The sequence below is a fragment of the Phaethon lepturus genome, unplaced genomic scaffold (assembly GCF_000687285.1).
Source record: "Phaethon lepturus isolate BGI_N335 unplaced genomic scaffold, ASM68728v1 scaffold36325, whole genome shotgun sequence".
Classification (NCBI taxonomy): Eukaryota; Metazoa; Chordata; class Aves; order Phaethontiformes; family Phaethontidae; genus Phaethon; species Phaethon lepturus.
The window spans coordinates 1187-7333 of record NW_010543226.1 but is presented as its reverse complement, the minus strand read 5'-3'; positions in this window follow the sequence as shown (position 1 = coordinate 7333).

Genomic DNA, 6147 nt, shown 5'->3' with positions numbered 1-6147 from the left:
GTGTTGGCTGTGGGCGGGCCGTGCCCCTGCCTGTGCCGGACGGGGGACCCGGGTATCACCATTGCTCGTTGTGGTGGCCCTGGTTTAGAAGGTCCCTGGGTGAGCTGAGCCCCGCTGCCTGAGACGATCCCGCCTGGGGAGCGCGGCGTCCTCCAGCCCGTGATGGGCGGAAGGACAGAAGGATCCTTGCCCTGGTTTTGGGGTTGGGAGCCGAGGAGCTGAGGTGGGAGGCGTGATCTGAGAGATGAAGGGTGAGATCCTCGGGTGGGGACAGGCAGAGCTGTGCCTGGTTTAACACCCCCTGGACCATCTCTAGGGGCCCCCCGGGTGGTCGGACCCCCCGGGGGGCTGGTGCAGGTCGCTGCTCTGAGCGTGCAAAATGCAAGGTTTAAAAGTAAGAGCGCTTTGAAGATGTGTCTGTAGCATGCGCACGGCAGTCCTGGGGACGGCCGGGGGGACACGAGGGGCTGGGCCTTTGCTGCGTGATGGTCTGGGGTCCCTGGGCTTGACAAGGGGCTGCCTCGCTCCTGGGCTGGTAGCCGCATCACTGCTGTCGTGCGTCGTAGCTCTGGGAGCTCCTTGGTCCCTTTCTTGATGTTTCTCTCCCTGGTGCAGTTTTCTTCCCCTCCCGCCCACATCTCTCTGCTGCTGGGTCTCTGAACCCACATCTGGGGAGGGCTTGGGGGGTGGCCAGCATGTGGCTGCACAGGGGACGGTGTGGAGGCCTGGGGAGGTGGTGGTTTGAGCGTGTGAGCCATGAGAGGATCTCGAAGCACTTTGGTGAGAAGTCAGACTTTGCACGGTCTGAGGTAGAGGTGTAGAATCATGAGGATTGGAAAAGACCTCTAAGATCATCAAGTCCAACCATAGGAATGGGCTCTCCCTTGCTGTGCAGATGGAGGAAAAAGACCCTACCAAGATACAGAGATAAAATGCCTTCCCCAAGGCTGTCAGAGCCGGGCAGTGAATTAACCTCAGCACGAGACCCTCGGCATCGAACAGTACTTGCCTCCGAGCTTTCTGCCCTGCTCTCACTCCTGTCAGGACCCACGTGCTGAGCACTGAGCTACGCCGCGCCTCCCCGTCATCCCCACCAGCACGCGGTCAGCCCTGTAGCCGTGCGACGCACGCGTCGTAGCCGTGCGACACACACGTCGTAGCCGTGCTCCTCGGCCGTGAAGCCATCTCCTCCTGCCCGCGCTTCAGTACCAACGCGGGTCGGGCTGGGGAGACGCGAAGCAGCGCTCGCTGTCGCTGAGGGGGACAGCGAGCGTGAATGTGACGCTGCCGCAGCGCGCTGCTTGCTCCGTATCACTGCACACAGACCATGGAAGACGGATTATGAGGCTCTACCTCTGTCCCAGCCCATTGTCTTCTGTCTTATTCTGCGTAGGCTTTTACGCTGTGGTTTCCGCTCTTTTCTGTGGTACCACTTCTGCACTCAGTGTGTGTCGGTGGCTGGGTCAGTGCAGGTGGGGATGTTGCGGGGTATTAGCTGGTGAAAGTATACGACAAAAAAGTACACCCCTCATTCGCTTTTATGCAGCGGCGCTGCTGTCGGTCACGAGATGCCGTGTCCCTGGAGGACAGGTGAGGTCCGAGCAGAGACTCCCAAGCTTTATCGTTTCTCACGACATCAAGGGGTCCTGGCTGCTCCTGCGTCTCTTTGGCTGGGCAGTGATCATGTTCATAGGAAGAGCTGGTCCTCATCCAGCACAGCTTGTAGTCCTTGAAGAAAGGAGAAGAAGAGAAACACAGCCTGCTGAATGACCTTGCTGGGGGTCACGTAGACCTCGGAGCGGGAGAATCAGATTTTGGCAGCTTGGTCGGAGTCCTCTAGTATGCCAGGGCTCTCTAGAGATGGGACTGTGGTGTGGAGAAGAGCTGGCAGGTAAGCTGGGGAGGGTGTGTGGAGAAAAGACTGGGCAGAACGATGTGCAGAAGTTGAGGGTAGAGTTACATAAAACCTGTGCATGTCACTGTGCTGGCGTTACGGGCTTCTCTGGAGCAACGCTGTTCTGCAGAGGGGTCTTTGAATACGCATCATGTCTATAAAAGAAAGTGAAAGAGGCCAAACCAGAAGGCTTAGTGTTTTGTACACTTGCAAGTTGTGCTCCAAATTGAGGCTTGAGAGTATCTTATTTATAACTTAACTGTGTTCTGACGTGTCTGGGTGGCTGGGGCTGTGTAGATATAGCTATGGCAACCGTCGCTTCCAGTGCACCTCTTGTGTGCAAGCTGTGCTGCTACTGTCATGTGAAAACCAGGGATAGACTGGAAGAAGAGGAGGAAAAAAACTCTCTGGCCAGAACGAATACTGTGCCTGTCAGGAAGGAGTCAGTGTGCTCTCCGTACAACCAGGTTGCACTCCTATTACAGACCTTAAAATCATCTTTGGAGTCCTGACTTCCAAACAGGCTGGACACCAGAGAGAGTAGTAGGAGTTGACACTGCCCTTAGAAAGCTGTAGGAGCTTCGGGTCCATCCAGGAGTTGGGTAAATACGTGAACATCGAGAGTTTTAATTCATGCCAACAAAGTGTGGAGAATGTTAAAGCATGAGTGTTTAAGCCAGTTGTTGTTAAAGATACCAATGATCTTGAGTGTGGGTGATGGTATTGACTACCTCTGTAAAGCCCTGTGGAGGCAAAGCGCACTCTATAGTGGGAGCTGTGGCACCTATAATCACATAGGTGCCATTTTTGTAGATGTTTTTGTATTTGTAAGTTGGCCCAGGGGTCGTAGGCTATGCAGCTGGTGGGTCACAAACTGAGCCTTAGAAAAGAAACCCCAGCCTCCGATGGTTTCAGAAGAGCAGTTGTTCCGCTCTCCCTCTCTGCGGTGGCAGACTGCTGCTCTGAGCACAGCGGTGCTGGTGCTCGGGAAGGTTAGTGCTCAGCCTGGGAGCGATAGGCAGCTCTTTCAGGGGGCATCTCTGCGTTAGACTCGTGTTCAAAGTTGACTCATGCTCAGAAGGTCCTTGAGCATCACTGAAGTAGGGGAGGACGTGATGGTGGTGGTCAGGAGCTGGTGACCATTGCCAGTCTTGCGCTCACTGCTCGGTTGTCTCGACCTGCTCGTTCCTTGGCGATTTGCCTGGTGGATCTCAGCTGGTTTCTCGGTGGGCAGGTGTTTGGCTGATCTCAACACCACTCGACGAGCGCTTGCGTGCTGGGGATGGAAATGCAGCAGAGCTTCATCTGCGAACGCCTGGCCAGGGCAGGGCTGCTGCCTCTCCTGTAACCAGCACACAGGGTAAAGACCCAGAGTACCCTTCCCAAGTGCTGAACCCACTTCACTTGTTAGCAAAAGGCAAGATGATTCAAAAAGAAGCCTTTGAAGAGAAGGTCAAGTTTTTGGAAGCTGCTTCCTGGGATGTGCTGTGTAATAGCACCAAGCAAGTGCTTCATTTTGACCATTACGCTGACTGTGAAGCACTGATTTCTCTCCCACTGGGACAACTGTAGTTATTTTCACCTACCAGTGTCATTTTTGTATCCTGGAAAGCAGAAGGAAGGTGGAGGATTCTCAGCTCTCGGTTAGGATTTGAGTCAGTTGCTGAAGTATTTCATTAATTCACATTTCCATATGGTTGTTCCAGGCTTTTTATTTTTAGCTGCCTAGACACCTTTTGGACAGAGCTGGGCATTCTCTTTGCTTTCTCCCAAATCACTTTGTAGGTGCAGAGCTGGGACCGTCTGCCCATTCCCCGCTGACTGCAGAGGACGGAGCAGCCTGGATGGTGCCACGAGTATGTCGTGCACTTTAAGAGCACGGTGTTTGCCAAGGGCTTTATGCCGTCTGTTCAGAGCTACCTCTCCCTCGAGGCAAAGGACAGCTGTAGATGCTCCCTTCTAGTTAAGAAGGTTCTGTACTTCTTAAATGGCAGTTAATAAGGCCAGTCGTGGAGTTTTTTTACTGGTCTGTAATTTTATCCTCTAGGATTAAGTTTCTCCTGATCTGGAAAAGTCAAGGCCACAAATCCATCTTGTCAGAAAGCATCAAAAGCGAAGGCTGCTAATGCAGCCAGACGGATCATGGCGTGTGAGTGCAGTTCAGTGGAACCTTTTCATAGGAGCCTTTATCAACTAGACAGGCTTTTCTAATCAATAAATTGTGGCTGGAATTTGGAGGGAAGCTCAGTCTGCATTTGCAAAGCTGGTGCTTGGCAATGCAGCCTGCTCAGGGCTCATTACTTGGAAAATTTAGGCTGTGGGGCATCCGTGGATGCAACACAACCCTGCTCTGAGAGGAAACTTGGGCATGCTTGCTGAGCAAAAACCATGGGTCTTCCTTTTGGATGGGCTCTGAACGATGCGCAGACTGGTGTTCCCTGCCAGGTTAGAATCTTCCTGGAGATTTGGCATGTTCCTCTCATTCTAGCCAAAGCCTGAGATGAGATCCTGAGCGGGATGGGGAATCTGCTTTCCAGTCCGCTGGCTGCTGTTGAGGTTTCCCATGCGTTCAGCTTTGTCAGGTGGCTGAAGGACAATCCAAAAAGTTAGACTGTGTCTCTCCACGCTTCTCTGGGAAGAAATAAGGATAGGAAAGGGATCCAAGGAGGCAAAAAGGCTGCCTGGGGACAGCCTATTCTGTCCTCTTTGAAGCCTCTCAACCCCAGTGCAGGAGGTGCTCTGGGGACCTTGCAGTCGTCCTGGGCTGTGATCCTGCCCGTTGCCCGCTCTGCACTGCCGGCCTCAAGGCTGCTCTGAGCCACGCCATTCCTCAGGCGCATCTGCGTTAGACGGCACGTGGTGGTACCAGCCCTTTGTCCCCGCATCGCACGAGCTGGGCTGTGTGTCCTGAGGACCGTCGTGCCCCGGCTCCCTGTTCATCAAGACGACGGGGGCTCCTCTTGTTGGGCAGTGGGTCAAGGTGGGACATGTCGTCTATTCCCCATGTTGCTTTGGTGTGGGGGAAGTTCAGCAAAAATGGAGAGGGATTAAACCTTGAGTCAGGGGATTTGCCAATTAAAATAGCTGCTCCTCCTGCGTGTTTCATATGATACAAGAGCAGGGAGAGACCCTCCCCATCTCCCCCGTGACCCCTTCCTGGTTTGTTCAGCTTGCTAGGGATTGAGATCGGGCTCTTGGGAGCGAGCGGGCAGCTGGGTCTATGTTACGTTTCATGCTGTTTAGATAGGATAAACCTTTCCTCCCTGTAATTGGGTGATTGGACTTGTGAGCTTTCTCAGATATTAATCTGGAGACCCTAGAGGGGGTCAGATTAGGTTATGGAGACATAATAGGAAAAACTGCTGTGGCTAGTTTGGGTTATGGGGGATAGCGTGCGTATTCTGCCGCGTTCCCCCGCTGGGTTCCCACTGACGGGGCCTGTGTGGTGGGGTCAAGGAGCGGTCTTATCTCAACATCGGGCTGACTTGGTCTTTGCTGGGAGCGACTGTCGCTGAACTCTCTCCACCCCTGTGATCCTGCTCTTCCAGAGAACAGGATCATGACCTTTCCTTTGCTGGAGGGAGGGGTGGGTGGTGCTGACCTGCCCCTGGGGCTTGTTTGCAGACGAGAGAATATCTTTTTTTCGAATGGGTGTCATGTCTCCAGGAACCCTGGGGTAGAAGAAGCTTCATATTCTGAACTGGTGGTGTTTGGGCCAAGTAGGATCTTCCTCCTTCCTAGCCCATGTCATGCCCATCACAGGGAAGGGGCCGATACGTGCCAGAGGGGGTCACATAGAGCAGTGAGCTGGAGAAGGGAAACCCACCACGTTTATGCCAGAGACCCGTTTGGTGTGGGGGTTAATGCCTCCTCCCGTTCCCCGTGCTGTGAGCGGGAGCAGCACTGCCGGACAGGAGTTCTGCTGGTGCGGGCCGGCGCCGGGCCCGGCTCTGCAGCGCTCCTCCCGGCGCCGCTCCTCCGCGCTAGCGGCGCGATGATGCTCCTTAGGTTAACAGAGGAACTTTCTGATCGCGACTACAGAAATGAAGTCGTGTGGTGGTCTGATGACTCACTCTGATGAAATAGGGCGACGCTGAGGTAGGAAATACCTCACTGGAGCTTGGAGCCTGGCAATGGCTCCTGCTGCATAGCAGCCCAGCTCCTACAGTCATTCTGCCGTCCTTGGCTGGGCTGGCCTTGGGGCTGGCCTCACCAATATGAGCACTACCCCCACTGAGACGACTTGAATTTGA